This window comes from Bidens hawaiensis, unplaced genomic scaffold (assembly GCF_021521415.1).
Source record: "Bidens hawaiensis isolate Kalapana, Puna unplaced genomic scaffold, B.hawaiensis_p1.1 tig00016709_1, whole genome shotgun sequence".
NCBI classification, from domain to species: domain Eukaryota; kingdom Viridiplantae; phylum Streptophyta; class Magnoliopsida; order Asterales; family Asteraceae; genus Bidens; species Bidens hawaiensis.
Genome location: NW_027492530.1, coordinates 35,386 through 52,562, shown reverse-complemented (window position 1 = coordinate 52,562; position 17,177 = coordinate 35,386).

Sequence of the window (17,177 nt, the reverse complement as noted above, 5' to 3'; positions counted from 1 at the left end):
TTCAGCAAGGAGATCCATTCGGTGAGTTCCTTAACGGGTTCTTGAAGTTTCAAGAGAAGCTCGGTTTTGTAAACATGGCGGGCTTTGTTTCTCGGGTGTCGAGGAACGGGAATTGCTTCACTCATTTCAGCAGGCATGTTGAATTTTCAGAGAGGGTTGTTTTGGATATGATTGGTGCAAGGAATGCGATGGCAAGAGGTGCCTTTTATAGCCAACCAGATACCTAAACACGGTCCCGTGATTTTGGAAGCACGGCCGGTGTTTTTACTCTGACAATTCTATTACAAACCAGTCTGACTGAGTTTTTAGCAGCGAAGATTCCAGTCCGCAATTTTTGGCACGGGTTCGTGCTTTTGGAAGCACGCCCCCTTGTTTTTTTGACATTTTTTTTATTTATTTACAAGGCCTAGTTTGTGAAGGTCTTGGCCAGACCTTGTTTCCTTAATTTCTCATTCAGGGGGTTGGAGGGTTACTACCTCCAAAATTTCTTCAAATCGTCCATCGATATATGGCTTTTACCGATGCCCATTTACTTTTAACTTTTGACCATTTGAATTTGAAATCTCGACTGTCCCATAATAAAAGACTGATTCAACTATGCATGGACATGTCCATCGTGATTTCAATTTTTCTGGAAAAAGACGTAAACGTGTGTTGTATAACAGTACACGATCGCCAACTTGGAATTTCTTCTTTCCTTTTAAATGGACATCGTGCAGGCGTTTAGTCTTTTCTTTGTAAGACCAGGAATTTTCATAGGCTAACGTTCTTAGTTCCTCGAGCTCGTGAATTTGATCTTCCCGGTTTATACCGGCAGACGTTAGATCAAAGTTTACTACTCTGAGAGCCAAATAGGCTTTGTGTTTTAGTTCTACTGGTAGATGACATGCTTTCCCGTAAACGAGCTTGAAGGGTGTCGTTCCTATGGGGGTTTTGTAAGACGTCCTGAGGGCCCACAAAGCGTCATCTAGATTATCTGCCCAATTTTTGCGATTCATCCCTATGGTTCTTTCTAAAATACTTTTGATTCCTCGATTCGAGACCTCTACTTGCCCACTAGTTTGAGGGTGATATGGTGTTGCCAGTCGGTGGTGAACTACATATCGTGCTAAGACTTTGTCCATTAAATTATTACATAAGTGGGTACCTCTGTTACTAATTAGGGCTTTTGGAGTGCTGAATCGTGAAAATAACTTTTTCAGAAATGGTACAACTACTCGAGCATCGTTAGTGGGAAGGGCTTGTGCCTCTACCCATTTAGATACGTAGTCGACTACTTCAAGGATGTATTAATTTCCGAACGAGTTAGGGAATGGGCCCATGAAATCTATTCTCCATACATCAAAGACTTCACAAATTTGAATGTCTTTCTAAGCCATCTCATTTTTTGCTGAGATGTTCCCGGCTCTTTGACAAGCATCGCATGCTTGGATCAAAGTATGTGTATCTTTGTATATGGTGGGCCAGAAGAATCCTGCATCAAACACTTTTCTGAACGTAGTGGTGGTACCGTGGTGCCCACCAGTTGGTCCTTCATGGCATTGTTTGAGATATCTAAGGCTTCCTTTCCTGTTACACACCTACGAACAACCTGATCGGCACCTATCCTAAACAAGTATGGATCTTCCCAGAAGTAGAACTTAAGGTCGGGGAAGAATTTCTTCCGCTGTTGATGAGTAAGTTCTTTTCTTAGGATTTTACAAGCTAGGTAGTTTTCGAAGTCGGCATACCAAGGACTTTCGTCTTTTTCCTTTATGACTGCTTGGATGCGCATGAGAATTTCATGTGGGAAATTATCGTTGATAATATTCTTGTGAAGTTATTCTGAAGCTGGGCATTCTAAATGAGAGAGGTGGTCTGCGGCGACATTCTTTGTTCTCTTTTTGTCTTTGACTTCTATGTCGAATTCTTGGAGTAGTAGGATCCATTGGATAAGTCTGGGTTTAGCATCTTGCTTATTGAAGAGGTAACGTATTGCGGCATGTTCGGTGTAAACTATGGTTTTGGAAAGAATGAGGTATGATCTAAATTTTTCAAAAGGAAAAACTACTGCTAGTAACTATTTTTCTGTTGTGGTGTAATTTTCTTGTGCATCGTTAAGAGTTTTACTGGCATAGTAAATTGAGTAAAAATGTTTTTCCTTGCGTTGTCCGAGTACGGATCCAACTGCAAAGTCACTTGCATCGCACATGATTTCGAATGAAAGGGTCCAATCGGGTGTAGTAATGATTGGTGCGTTGACAAGTTTGTCTTTTAATATGTTGAGTGATTCAACACATTCTTCGGAGAAGACGAATGGTGCGTCTTTCTCCAGAAGTTTGGTCATAGGTCTAGCAATTTTGGAGAAGTCTTTTATGAAGCGGCGGTAGAAGCATGCGTGACCTAGAAAACTTCTAATGGCTCTGACTGAAGTTAGTGGTGGAAGTTTGGATATGGTTTCTATTTTGGCTCTATCAACTTCTAGTCCGTTTTGAGAAATCTTGTGACTGAGAACAATGCCCTCTTTGACCATAAAGTGGCATTTCTCCCAGTTGAGCACTAGATTTACTTCTTCACACCTAGCCAACATTCTGTCTAGGTTTTTTAGACAATGATCGAAGGAGTCTCCAAAGACTGAGAAGTCATCCATGAAAACTTCCATAGAGTGCTCGATCATTTCATGAAATATGGCCGCCATGCAACGTTGGAAGGTGGCTGGAGCATTACATAATCCAAATGGCATTCTTCAGTAGGCGAAGGTTCCGTATGGACATGTAAAAGTGGTTTTCTCTTGATCTTCAGGAGCAATGGGAATTTGGAAATATCCGGAAAATTCATCAAGAAAACAGTAGAACATTTTTCCTGATAGTCGCTCAAGAATTTGGTCGATGAAAGGAAGTGGAAAATGATCTTTTCTTGTGGCGTCATTAAGTTTCCGGTAGTCAATGCAAACTTGCCAGCCTATAATGGTCCTCATTGGTATCAGTTCGTCCTTCTCGTTCATTACAACTGTCATTCCTCCCTTCTTGGGTACTACTTGAACTGGACTGACCCAAGGTGAATCTGAGATTGGGTAGATTAATCCGGCATCAAGTAATTTGATTATTTCTTTCTTCACCACATCTTGCATGTTGGGATTTAGACATCTTTGATGTTGGACCGCGGGTTTGTATTCTTCCTCCATAAGGATTTTGTGAGTACAAAAGGAGGGGCTGATGCCTTTGATATCCATGATCTTCCATGCGATAGCCTTCTTATGGTTTTTGAGTACCTTAAGAAGTTCGTCTTTCTCTTCTTTAGAAAGGTGAGATGAAATAATTACTGGGAGTTGAGAGTCTTTTTCTAGATAGGCGTATTCGAGATGTTTTGGTAATTCTTTTAATTCTAAGGCTGGTGGTTCTTTGATTGATGGTTTTTATTTTTCATTACATTCAGTGATCTCATATACTACTTCTGATACTTCCTGATAATCATTATTGATATTTTCGTTTTCTAATATGGGTATGTTGAGTGTTTTATCGATGAATTGTGTTTCTAGCGGTTTATCGATGGAGGATTCTCGCACATAGCAACTCACGATGGAATCTATGATGTCGACACAATATAATGTATCATCATAATGTTGCGGATATTGCATAGATTTTCCTATGTCAAAAGTGATTGCCTCTTCATTGACCGTGAGAGTGAGTTTGCCGGTACAAACATCAATAATAGCCTTTGCGGTGGCTAAAAAGGGTCTTCTTAAAATCAGAGGTACACTTTTGTCTTCCTCCATGTCTAGAATTACAAATCTACTGGGAAAACAAATTTATCAATTTTGACAAGCATGTTTTCAACAATGCCCCGAGGATATTTAACAGATCGGTCAGTTAATTAAATGCTCATGCGGTTGGGCTTTGGTTCTCCTATCCCAAGTTTCGCAAAAACCGCATATGGCATTAAATTAATACTAGCTCCTAGGTCGGCCAGGGCATTGCTAACAGACAAATTTCCTATGAAACAATGGATAGTAAAGCTCCCTGGATCAGTCATTTTTGTTGGCAGCTTGCTTTGGAGGACTTCTGAACATTCTTCACTCAGAGTGACATGTGAGAGTTCCTCCAGCTTCATTTTGTTTGTCAGTACTTCTTTGAGAAACTTGGCATATTTAGGCATTTGAGCGATGGCTTCGAAAAAAGGGATGTTGATATGGAGTTGTTTGAATAGTTCTAAAAACTTCCCATACTGAGCTTCCAATCGTTCCTGCTTCAGCCTTCCTGGGTATGGAATAGGTGGAACATAAGTTCGGACTGGCTCCTTGGGTTGTATGGTGGTGCCCGTTGGGGTCGGTTCTTCCTGTATTTCATCAGGAGACTCCTTTTCCGTAACTGGTTCTGAAGTTGTTGAGGCAACAGTGGTTGTACCACTTCTGAGTGTAACAGCGTTAGCTGTCGCATTCGAGTTGGTGATTGTGTTGCTTGGAACAGTGCCGGGTGGTCTTTCGGATAATTGTCGGGCAATTTATCCGATTTGAGTTTCTAGATTCTGTAATGATGCTTGTTGACTTTTGAGGTCGGCTTCATGTTTTAATAGTACTCGCTGATATCAACGGCTCTGGAATCGGCCTTCTTTTCTGCTTCAATTTTTTTGGTCATGAGTTGGATTAGCATTTCTTCGATCTTTAAGTAGCTTGGGTTTTGATGGCTACTAGAACTTTGATCTTGAAATTGAGGTTTAGGCTGGAAGGATTGATTCATCGGTCTTTTCTCGAATCCGGGTAAGGGTTGAGTGTTACCTCCGTCTTTCCAACTGAAATTCGGGTGGTTTCTCCATCCTGGATTGTAGTTATTGCTGAAAGCGTTGTTTTGTCGAGCGATGAAATCGACTTCTTCCATGGCCATGATGACTTGTTTGCAGTCACTTTCTCCATGATTTCCTCCACAAGTGTCACATGTGAGTCTGGTTTTTGACAGCTCGGTTTGAAGTTGTTCGAATTTTTTAGAGAGGGCCTCAAGCTGTGCTGTGACAAGAGTATTGGAATCAATGTGGTGTATTCCTTTATGGGTTGGTGTAGATCTTGGCGGGTTGTAAGCGAAACTTTTCTTTGCGGCTTTCTCCAAGACTTCAAATGCTTCGTTAGGTGATTTGGATCCCAGGTCCCCACCAGCGATTTGGTCGATGGCCTGTTTGTTTTGACTGGATTGTGTGTCAAAGAAAGTTTGTACTTGTAACCATATGCTCAGTCCATGATGTGGACATCTTCTTAGAAGACTTTTGTATCTTTCCCATGCTGCGTGTAACGACTCATCATCATCGGTCAGGAATCCAGTAATGCTGCTCGATATTTGGCAGTTTTGTCAGGCGGAAAATATTTGAGGAGAAACTGTTCAACCATCTGGTCCCAAGTGGTGATGGAACCAGAGGAAATTGATTTTATCCATTCTAGGGCTTGGCCCCTTAGAGAGAAAGGAAGAGTTTAAGCTTGATTTGATCGTCTGAACAGTTTCGTATTTTAAAGGTTTCGCAGATTCGTAAGAATCGGGATATATGAGAACGACGGTCTTCGTCGAGAAGACCATGAAATTGAACTGAATTTTCCACCATATGAATGGTGCTTGATTTGATTTCGAAATTTTCGGTGATTTCGGGTGGAGCCACTCCATTGTCGTAACCTTCGAGAGTTGGCTTGGCATACTGACTCATATTCGGCTCATTGTTCTAGGCCACCATCATTTCTTCAGTTTGATTTTCTCCTGATGTGGTGGCGTCTACTGATTCGTCTTTGATTGCTTCGGTGGTTTCTGCAGTTCGTTTACGTGCTCGTCGACGAAAGAGTCGTTCCGGTTCAGAAATTGGAGAAACAAGCTCAGGCTCAAATGTAGAGGACATACATGAGACTAAATCAAAATGAAAATTAAATAAAAGTTAGCTAAAGTTAAACTAAAGGTTAGTCTAAGTTAAACTACAAGTTAAACTAAACTAAGGTCTAAATTAATTAAGCTAAAGTAAAGGTAAGGTAAATAAATGTTAAAATTTGGCTAGCCGTAAAATTATATAGTTTAATAGTTAAAAAATATAAAATAAAGTAAAATAAAAGTTAAAAATTTATACAATTATAGACAATGACTAAATTAAAACTTGGATCGTTCTTAGAACGTTACCATGTCGCCGGCAACAGCGCCAAAAACTTGATGCGTGTGTGCGTTGCGGTTAAGATATAAAGGATGGGATGATTTGCTTTTGCACAAGATCGTGTTTTAAATTTATAAAAGTGATTTATACAAATACTAAACACACACAAAATAGGCAAGTGTACCTATCATATATGTAGAATAGTATTGATAAGAACCAAGTATCGATCCGTGGACACAAATGTTTCTAATAATAAATCGTTGTTTTACTTTAATCGGAGGTTTTAATCATTTTGGGTTAATTTTTGAACTTTTTATAGAATATAAATACTTATATATATATATATATATATAATATATAGGTGACCAAGACGAGAGATTCTAAACGAGTAGTTCAATTATGTGAAGGTTACCATCTAAGATCTAGAATTCACTCCATTTTAGAACTGATAATTAATATTCAAACATGTGGTAAACTTGCCGTAGCAATATATGATAGATAGCTCCTTAAGCCTTAAGTGAGCATCTTTGGCACTAAGAAGGTAACATGCGCATTTTAAAGTCGACCCTTTCCTATTGTCATGCTACCTCAAGAATGTCAATTTAAGTTGGCAAGTAATTTCGTAAAGTAGAAAGATTAGGATTGACTTCGATTTCTCAAATACCAATTCTAACAACTTCGGGTGGTTGTAGTTTAGTCACACAACCTCCCCTTGGTTGATTTTTGTAGGTTATAATTACACATTCCGTTAACATATGATTTCTTTAACTAGCATGATATCCTAAGCAAAGCCATTTTCGAATTACCAAGACTTAGAGAAATACATCATAACTTATATCTCATCATTTCTAAGTACAATATAAGGATCCATGTTTCGATAATGTATCAAAGTATTTCTATTTTTCAAGAACATGAATCGATCATGAACGATTGCCAATATAATTGACAATCACCAACTTTGAATTAGTGATTTAAGATGGTGAAACATTTCTCATCAAAAGATAATTGTAAGATAACCATGTACTTTACTAGACTACACCACATGTTTTAAATAATTATCAAGTAAATCAAAGTTCCTCATAGATTTTAGATGGTAAATGAGCATGGTGATTAACATTATGATGGATGATGATAAAAAACACATGATTAAACTAGAACAATCTAACCAAATGTAGATGGATCTTACTTCTTAATGATGATGATGATGGTTGATGATGATGGTTGATGGTGATGACCTCCAAGCCTTCAAACTCTTAACTAAATCTTCTATGTGAGTGTTAGTGTGTGTTTTTATAAGAGAAAACCAGATAGAATTCTTTTCAAGGCGCACCAAATGAATGCAACATGAGCCACTATTTATAGGCAATATAGAGTGTGAAGCACGGCCCCGTGCTTACATGGGCACGCCCCCGCGCTTTTTAGTGACATGTGCTAAGTTCATTTTTTCTTTTCTGGTAGACAACCACTACCCCGTGGTTGAGAGGCACGGCCCTGTGCTTTTGTTCCCAGTTTTTGACTTTTTTTGTAGATTTTTGTCTTTTCTGGTGTTCAGAAGAATGGGGGCGTGTTTCTTTGCTTTTCTTGTGTTTTCTTCTTTTTTTCTTCGTCTTTTCTCTTGTTTCTTCATTTGGATCTTACTTCTTAATGATGATGATGATGGTTGATGATGATGGTTGATGGTGATGACCTCCAAGCCTTCAAACTCTTAACTAAATCTTCTATGTGAGTGTTAGTGTGTGTTTTTATAAGAGAAAACCAGATAGAATTCTTTTCAAGGCGCACCAAATGAATGCAACATGAGCCACTATTTACAGGCAATATAGAGTGTGAAGCACGGCCCCGTGCTTACATGGGCACGCCCCCGCGCTTTTTAGTGACATGTGATAAGTTCATTTTTTCTTTTCTGGTAGACAACCACTGCCCCGTGGTTGAGAGGCACGACCCTGTGCTTTTGTTCCCAGTTTTTGACTTTTTTTGTAGATTTTTGTCTTTTCTGGTGTTCAGAAGAATGGGGGCGTGTTTCTTTGCTTTTCTTGTGTTTTCTTCTTTTTTTCTTCGTCTTTTCTCTTGTTTCTTCGTTTGGGGCTTGGTTTCACCTGAAATTACATTTTATTATGATAAATAGCCTTTTGTGCTATGTTATTTAATAGAAATTGCAGTTTATAGAGATTATTTGATGTCGAAAAGATGTATAATTTTATGTTCATCAATACACTTACTTCGCATATACAATAATTACATCGGAGCATAAGAACACTCTAGGCGTTCTTCACATCATTCATTTAACAATCATACTCTTTATCAATATGTGCAATATCCGAAGATCGTTCACGTCCCGACAAGCATCCATTCTTAGTGTCCATACATCATCTATACATTACATATAACATTCATATCTTTATTTATAACCTGACAGTACGTGCAATATATGAAAATCGTTCACGTACCGACAAGCAATCCTGCATATCTATCACATATATCATATATAGCATACGCTTACCACTTAAGGTAAGTGTATTAACTAATCACATCGAGTATGCACACAGCCCCAAAAACATAACAAGGAAGTGGGGCTAGAAACTCACCTGAACTCGATTACGTTCACCGTTAGTGGTTATTCCTTTCTTGAGCTGTGCACGGATAACTGTGTAATAATTATATGTATCAATTAACTATTACTAATCGTATTTCTAGTTTATTTATAACCCTCAACGATCGGGTGTCCGGGGGCAGCGCCCCTGGCAGCAGGGTTCTAGGGGCGGCAGCCCCTAGCACCAAGGGGCAGAGCCCCTGGCTGGGGTCGAGTTGCCAGGTTAGCTTGGAAAAATTTTATTTACATTAATTGTCTTAACACATTTTCCATTAGGATTTTAAAGTATTATCTAATTCGTCATCTCATTTGCTATAACGAATTAAGCCTAATTCATTATCAGATCATAGTCTTATTCGTTATCTGCTTCGTTGTCCTAATTCGTTAGCTTAATTCGTTATCTTTCAGATTCGCTCGCTAATTCGTTATTCTGGTTCGTCATCTGGTTCGTCATTCTGATTCGTTATCTGAACATAGAGAATTGGGCAAGTAACGAATCACTTGATTCGTCTGATTCGTTATCCCAGTTCGTTAGCCTAATTCGTTCTCTTGGCGTGACCTGATTCGTTATCTTTATGTAACGGATGGGTAGTTAACGAATTAAAGGCTCATTCGTTATCAAGTCACACGAATGAGTCCCATTCGCTATGAACGCGTAACGAATTGATCAATTATAACGAATCATCCCTGTTCTTATCCAGACTTTGACTCAGAGGTCAAAGTCAAAATTGATAAGAACAAATAACATTCAGCAGGTATTAGATCTGCAATACTCCTTCGTTTCTAAACCAAATATCATGATTTAGGTATGATTGAATCGTCTATGAAGCGCCTACAAACCCCAAGGGTCCAATCATCCAAATATCCGCGTTTACATGGTGCGATTTAAGCATCTATAATACGGGTTTCTTTAGGTTAACATTTAACCTATCAAACGTTAACCAATTTCAGTAAGTTTGGCTTCTTTGGATTTGTTTTTACCATACTACAACATATCTATGATTTCTAGACTAAATCCGAACTTAAACGAACAAGTTCTCGATATAAACGTACCTTAAACGAGTAGGTTTACGAACACGGTCTAGTCTTGATATTGTTTCGTCTCGGGTTTTAGGATGGTGTTCGTGTGTGTTTTTCAAGGTGTAGGCTATGGTGTAGAGAATAAGATGGATAAAATGGAAAGGACTAGGGTTTAAGGGGTACTTATACTCCCTTAAGCCCATGGACCTAAGGCCCATCTTCCATTTTTGGTCCATATTTAATTCCATCTAATTAGCCTACTTAAACCATCTTTATTATTTTATTATTTCTTTACTCATTTCAAGTAAACTTTTCCATCATTAACGAATAATACATTAAATACTATTCTTGGGAATTTCGGGATGTTACATACACTCTCCGAATGCGGTAAATAAACAAAGGGCAAGTAAGCAAATAAACATGTAGCATATAAGCATTTAATTGATACACACATAAAGATCACAGTTTGCTATTGAGAATAAGATATGAAATGTAGTTGGATTATTGGTACGTATAAGTCCCCAAAACAATTTGAAATGAGTAAAATAGGGGAGTGAGATACTCACCGTAGAAATTAGTAATAGATAAAGATTCAATAAGAAAGATAAAGGTAGATCAAGATCTAACAAGATAGCCTAATAAAGAATAATTGCGGAAATATAAATATAAATTCAACAACGAATCTAAAACTAGATAGAGGTTCGGGATTTGATGATCGGATATATTTTTACGAAAGTTAAATATTACTTAGATTTGTTATTAATTTTATTATCAAAGGTTTATCGAAATAATAGGATTTAATTATATAAAATACTAAAAGATACTTAAGTAAATATTTAGAATACTTTATAGTTACATAAAGAGATTTGTTTTATTTTAAACTAAAAATGTATTTAAATATATTTATATATTTTTTATTATTAATAAAGATTTCTTTTATATTAGTATTGTAGTTAATAAATGATTAATAATAACTAATAATGTTTATATAAAATATGATCTTTTATAACATACTTAAACTATATTTTTAATATGTTAATTAACAAGATATATTAAATATATATTTTAGATTAAAACTATTTTTTAATATTAAAACCTTTATAAATTTTTAATAATCTATTACATATCCATATTTATATAAAAATATATAGCATATATATATATATATAGTGTTTAACTAAAGTTCAAAAACATGACTAGTTAACATGTCGGCTTTTAACTAAATATTAAGTAGTTACAAGTTTTATAATATTAATTTATGATTTAATTTGATTAACTAATAAACAAAAAAAGTTTCCAAAGATTAAAGGGGTTGGCCGGGACTCGAACCCGCGCCAGTGGCCAGTTCAGCAAGAACTACGCACACCCCTAGCCACTGGGCTAGGTGGTTTAGTTGGTTAGAAACTTGAAACGAACAATTATAAACAGACATATTTAAACCTAAATTATTATATGAACCCTAGATCAACAATCGATCAATCCGTTCATTAATCGATCAAATAACGTTAGGGATTTTGTACAACAATGAACGACGAGCAAAACAATATAAATAATTACTTTTAGCGTTTCTTAAACATGGGTTAATTGACGTGACAGTAACCAACCAAAACGAATACCAGAACGCGATCAAACAAGGATGATAATATAATTTTATTAAGGGGTTACAGTAGGCGATGTGTGTGAGATGGTTTCTACAATTTTAATTGTATTTCAGTGGTCGATATCTTGTATATTCATAAACGGGTTTAAAGGCGGTTTATTCCTAATAGAAATACGAATAATATTTGTTCTTGTTTCCTAATTCCTAGTGTCGGTAGGTCGAATAAGGTAAGGAGATCAATTTCCATGTTGGAGACGAGGATTAAGCAACAAGCAAACTAAACGAGTACGGGTACACAGTTAAACGGGTTTGGGTTAAAGGGTTATTGGGTTAATGGATTTGGGTAATATTATAATATAATAATGCAGATCTTGCAGTTTGGTCCCTGAACTATTGAAATGGAATCATATAAGGCTAAAACTATTGTTTAGGGTTATTTTAGTATATTTTTCAAAGTTAATTTACATATAATAATTAAATATAACAATCAATTAAAAATAAAATAACAATTACTCGATAACGCGATATTTTTATTGATAAAATTTTCCAAACATAAATCGGGTCGGGTAAACGGATAATAATATTATAATTTAAAAAATCGGAGTTGTTATAGTAATCCGAGTTATTACATATTTATCCCTCATCCTTTTCCATAAAGAAACACATGCTTTCCTCTTTGTTAGTTTTTCAACTTTCTCCAATTGCTTCACTTTCCTATGTAATGCGTTAATCATCCATGTAACTGTGACTGTGCCTGCACAATAACTAACTAGTTATTTTAACAATATAATATAACCAATCTGATACCTTTAGAGCTGGTTTTGACATTCTTAATCAACTTACCCTTTTTGGTTTTTATTTTTCCTTGAAATTCCCATACCATTTATGAATGATTTTGACCCAATAACAGTCAACTTTGAATATTGTGTCATAGGTAATTATATTGTTCTTCTTGAGCCAAGACCTCCATAAAGGTCAGCATTGACATGCAGATGGTCCCAAAATGTCAAACTTATTTAGATGTTTTTCATTGAAATTTGACACTAGGGGGGTGTTTGGTAGAGGGATTCGATTAGGGAGAAATGGAATTAGAAATATTCTTTTGTTTGTTTTCCACTTTTCATTTCTATTTCTCTTTCTATTTCTCTAAAACTAGAGAATTCCATTTCTCTTTAAAACAAAGAGAAATCCATTTCTCAGCAGCCTCCTCATAGCATGTCACCACCTCGTCTCCGGCCACCACCCCGTCTCCGGCCACCACCTCGTCTCCAAGTCTGCAACCGCCACCTCGTCTCCAAGTCTGCAACCACCACCCCGTCTCCGCCGTTCGCAGTGGTGAACACAGAGATGGTAACCGGTTGTAGGTTGCAGGTGGTACGGGTGAACGGAGATTAGGGTTTCAAGTGGTGGTTCGTGGTAGGTTAGGGTTTTCAGATGGTCGGCTGATTGTGGTCGCAGGTGGGTGACAGTGGTGGTGAAAATCGGCGGTGGTCGCAGGTGGCTTCTGATTATCATCATCATCATCGCCACCACAACCACCACCACAAAATCTCCAAAGAGGCAGTGATGACAGATCTGAGCCTCCTTTTTCTATATCTTATGTTCCAAAAATTTGAATCTTTTTAATTTCTTGTGTACTGTGGTTGAAGAAGGGGATTTGGTGGCGGCAGCAGGTGGTGGTGGGCTGTGGTTGAAGAAAGGGCTGTGGTGGTGGTGCTGGTGGTGTGGGGCTGTGGTGGTGGGGCTGGTGGTGGTGGCGCTGTGGTGGTGGTGCTGGTGGTGGTGGGGCTGTGGTGGTGGGGCTTCGGTGGTGAGTGGTGTCAGGTTGGGTGGAGGTGGGGTTGGGTATGGTAGAGTTCTCTGTTTATTTTCTCGTGTACCAAACAAGAGAAATGATTCTCATTCTCCATACCAATTCTCTTTCTCTACAATTCCATTTCCATTTCTATTTTCTCTCCTTTTCCATTCTCTGTACCAAACACCCCCTAGGTCTTTAAGGGGCAAGAAGTGGATACTCTCGATAACCCATTTTCAATTACGTTTAGTTAATCAATTAACGTTTACTTGATTGTGTTTCTACCAAATTCAACCTGGATCGTGATTCACTTTTAGCACAACCGATGGTTAGTGACATGAGAAATATAACATATTGTTGTATTCATTTAATCAGAATTCAGTAATACTTTAAGCCGCCCTTTATTGATTTGTTAACAAAATATATTATAACATGTGTTTAATTGTTGTAACCATACTAATTAATTCCCTTGATTCTATGCACTCATTGCCGCACAACTTTACTATGGTAGCGTTTGTTATGTAAGAATGAAGGATGGAATGGAATGACCCATTGTGAGGGAATGGAGAAAAGTGTGTTTGGTTGATCAAAGAATTGAATGACTCATTACTTAGTCCATTCCATTACCTCTAAAATACCCCAATTTCATTCCCTCCATATCCCCATGTTTTTTTTCATTCCATTCTCTCCTTCACCCTACATCACCTCCATTACCCTTCCACCACCACCCACCATCAACACCCACCACCACCACCACCACCACCACCACCTACCATCGCCGCCACCACCCACCACCCACCTCCACTAACCATCGCCATCAGTGCCAACCGGCACCGCCAGCCACCCACCGTCACCGCTGTCCACCACCGCCGCCATTGCCACCAACCACCACCATCGCTGTCCACCACCATCGCCTTCAGTGCCAACCACCCACCGCATCCATCAACCACCCCCCCCCCCACCATCACACCCGCCGCCCACCACCACCTCCACTGTTACCGCCACAACCCACCCCACCTCCACCCCACTACCATCACCCACCTCCAACCACCATTATCTCGTTGCCCACCACCACCTGCTACCGACAACCACCATCACCGTCCACCAATGCACGACTGCCACCTACCTCCCACCACCACCACTCACTACCATTTTAATTTTATTTTTTCCTTTTTTCCTACCTACCAAACAATATAAAGTAATGATTTCTTTCATTCCCATGTGGTAACCAAACATTACATTGGAATGGTAATAACTCATTCCATTCATTTGTCCATTCCATTACCACATTCATTCCATTCCGTCGTCCATTTCATTACCTCATACCAAACAGTCACTATGTAATTCCATTTAAGCTGTAAAAACCCTTATAACCCATTCTTTTTTTTGAACGACCAATAAAATTTTATTCAAAACACTAGCAAGATACTAGCGAACAACGAGGCCACCCGAACAATAAATAAAATACAACTACATACCCCCCCCCCCAAGTTCCACCCGAAGCACTCGTAAGAGTGATTATACATTAAACGCACACCACCTTTCCCACGTTAAATCCGGCCATTTAGACCGATTTTTTACCCACAAATAGCTTAAAGCCTTGATCTCCGCGATCACACTCCTTAATCTAAGCGGTTTTCTCTCAAACACCCAACGATTTCTTGCACACCAAAGGCACCAAATTGTTGCTTATAACCCATTCTTAAATGTGTGTTTAAGGTGAAAGTTGATTTGTGTGATTGCAAATAAAAGTTGATAAAATTTGTAAAATATAACACTTTTTTTCTCTATCCGGAAGCAGATGTGTAACAAGTATGTAACATTTTGCTGCTTAATTTTTTTTTATTTTGCATTAAATATAACAACATACATTACTTATGTTATGAAAATAAAAAGAAACATAGTGATGTCTTTATAAAGAGCATCCAAAGCAAAGCGGCCTTTCATTCCTCCCCCTTGTTTCGTTATGGCACTACTAACACCTTACTTATTCAGGGAGGAGAGTGGAGCCTCGAGAGGAAAAAAATAAAAAAAATTGATTGTTTAATCGGGTTACGTGGGTTTTCTCAACTAAATTGGGGTTTAACTCTTTTTATATATACATGCCCACATATATATAAGGAAAATGATCAAGAAAAAACTCTTACTTAGAAAGAGAACTAATAAAAAAGTATTTTTAGTTTAATTAAAAAAATATTTTAATTTTTTTTTCTTTCATCCCTCTTATATGTTGTTATTCATTATCACAAAAAAATAAAAAATAAAATTTTAAAAAAACTCGTTGTAATGCATATGTGCAACATGTCAACTTTTATAATGCATATGTGCAATAGTGTGTATTTTGATATGTGAAATAGTGTTGAACTGCATATATGCAGTTTTTTGTATTGTATATTTGCAATAGTGTTATATTATATACAACAATTTAAAAAAAAATCGATATAGTGCATATGTGCATTAGTGTTGTAATACGCATATGCATTACATACAATAAATAGTGTTTATTCACATGTATTCAATAATGTGTATTGAGTATAATGCAATTGTGTTGTATTATATGCAATAAAACACTATCGTATACAAAAAATACACATAATTGCATATATGCACTACATCGACAAATGTTTTTTACTTTTTAGGAACAATATCAACTTCTTAGAAAGAGGAAACAAAAAAATAAAAAAATATTTTTTTAAATGTTAAAAATAATTATTTACTAGTTTTCTAGTTCTCTCTTTAAGAGTTATCTTTAGATCACACCCATATATATATATATATATATATATATATATATATATATATATATATATATATATATATATATATATATAGGATTAGTATTATGTGAGAACCATTTTGAAATGGATGTGATCCTCATACACCACCCTCACATGTCTATACGGCTCGTATAGGCCTATACAGCCGTATAGAGTACGAATGACTGACAAATGGACAAAAAACAACTTTTTGCAGTCTATACAACCGTATAGGCATTAAATGTCTCATATTACTCTCTGACAAGCCATTAAAACCTATACTGTCGTATAGGGCTATACGATCGTATAGGAAACAGTTGCAGAAATATTCAGACTGCCATAATCGCTGCCGGAAAACGACTATACAAGCCGTATAGTGTTATACAACTCGTGTAGACGGATTTTCAGTTCTCTAAGCTTAAAACATCAAAGATTTTTATAATGGTTGGTAAACTTAAAACATGAAATATCATTATGATGGTTGAAAGATTTTCAGTTCCCAATGTGCTGGATATACCTTGTTCACCACCGGCATCGGAGCTACAGGGGCCACCACCACAGTAGTTATTATTTTATTTTCATTATGTGTTGATGTGCACTATTTTGAACTTTATGTATGTGGACCACGTTTAAAACTAGATGTATTTTAGGGTGAACTGGTTACTTTTATGTATGTGGACCATGTGTTTGGAAAATGATGTATTTTGGGGTGCACTTTTATTTTAATATATGTGGACCAGATGTTAAAAAAACCTCAAATTTTTATAATATGTAAGCTACAAATATGCCTAGAATATTAAAAAACCTCAATTTATTTTTAGAAAATTTAATAATAAACAAGCCGGGTCAACCAGCCACAAATAGTCTTGAGCTTTTGACGAGCTAAGTTTGAGCTCAACATTTAAGCCCGTAAAGATAAACGAGCCGGATACGAACCATATAAATCACATATTATATATATATATATATGGTCATTATTATTTTTGTTAAAAAGTTTCTATACGGCCGTATAGGCTTATACGACCCATTTAGGGCTATACGAGGCACTATAAACGATGACCGACAACATCAGACACAAACTGACACGATTCAGATGCTAAACCACCGTATAGCCCTATACGAGCCGTATATGAAAAAAAAGTGGTGTGTGAGGTCATGGGTGGTGTGGGAGGATCTCTTGCCTTTTGAAATTGAGAACCTTGAGAACCATTTTGTAAAAAAAAAAACGCTTTTTAAAAAAAATATAAAAAATTATAAAACAAAAAAACGTGAAAATAAAAAAAAGTAAAAAACCAAAAAGAATTATTTTTTATTCCGGTTTCATAA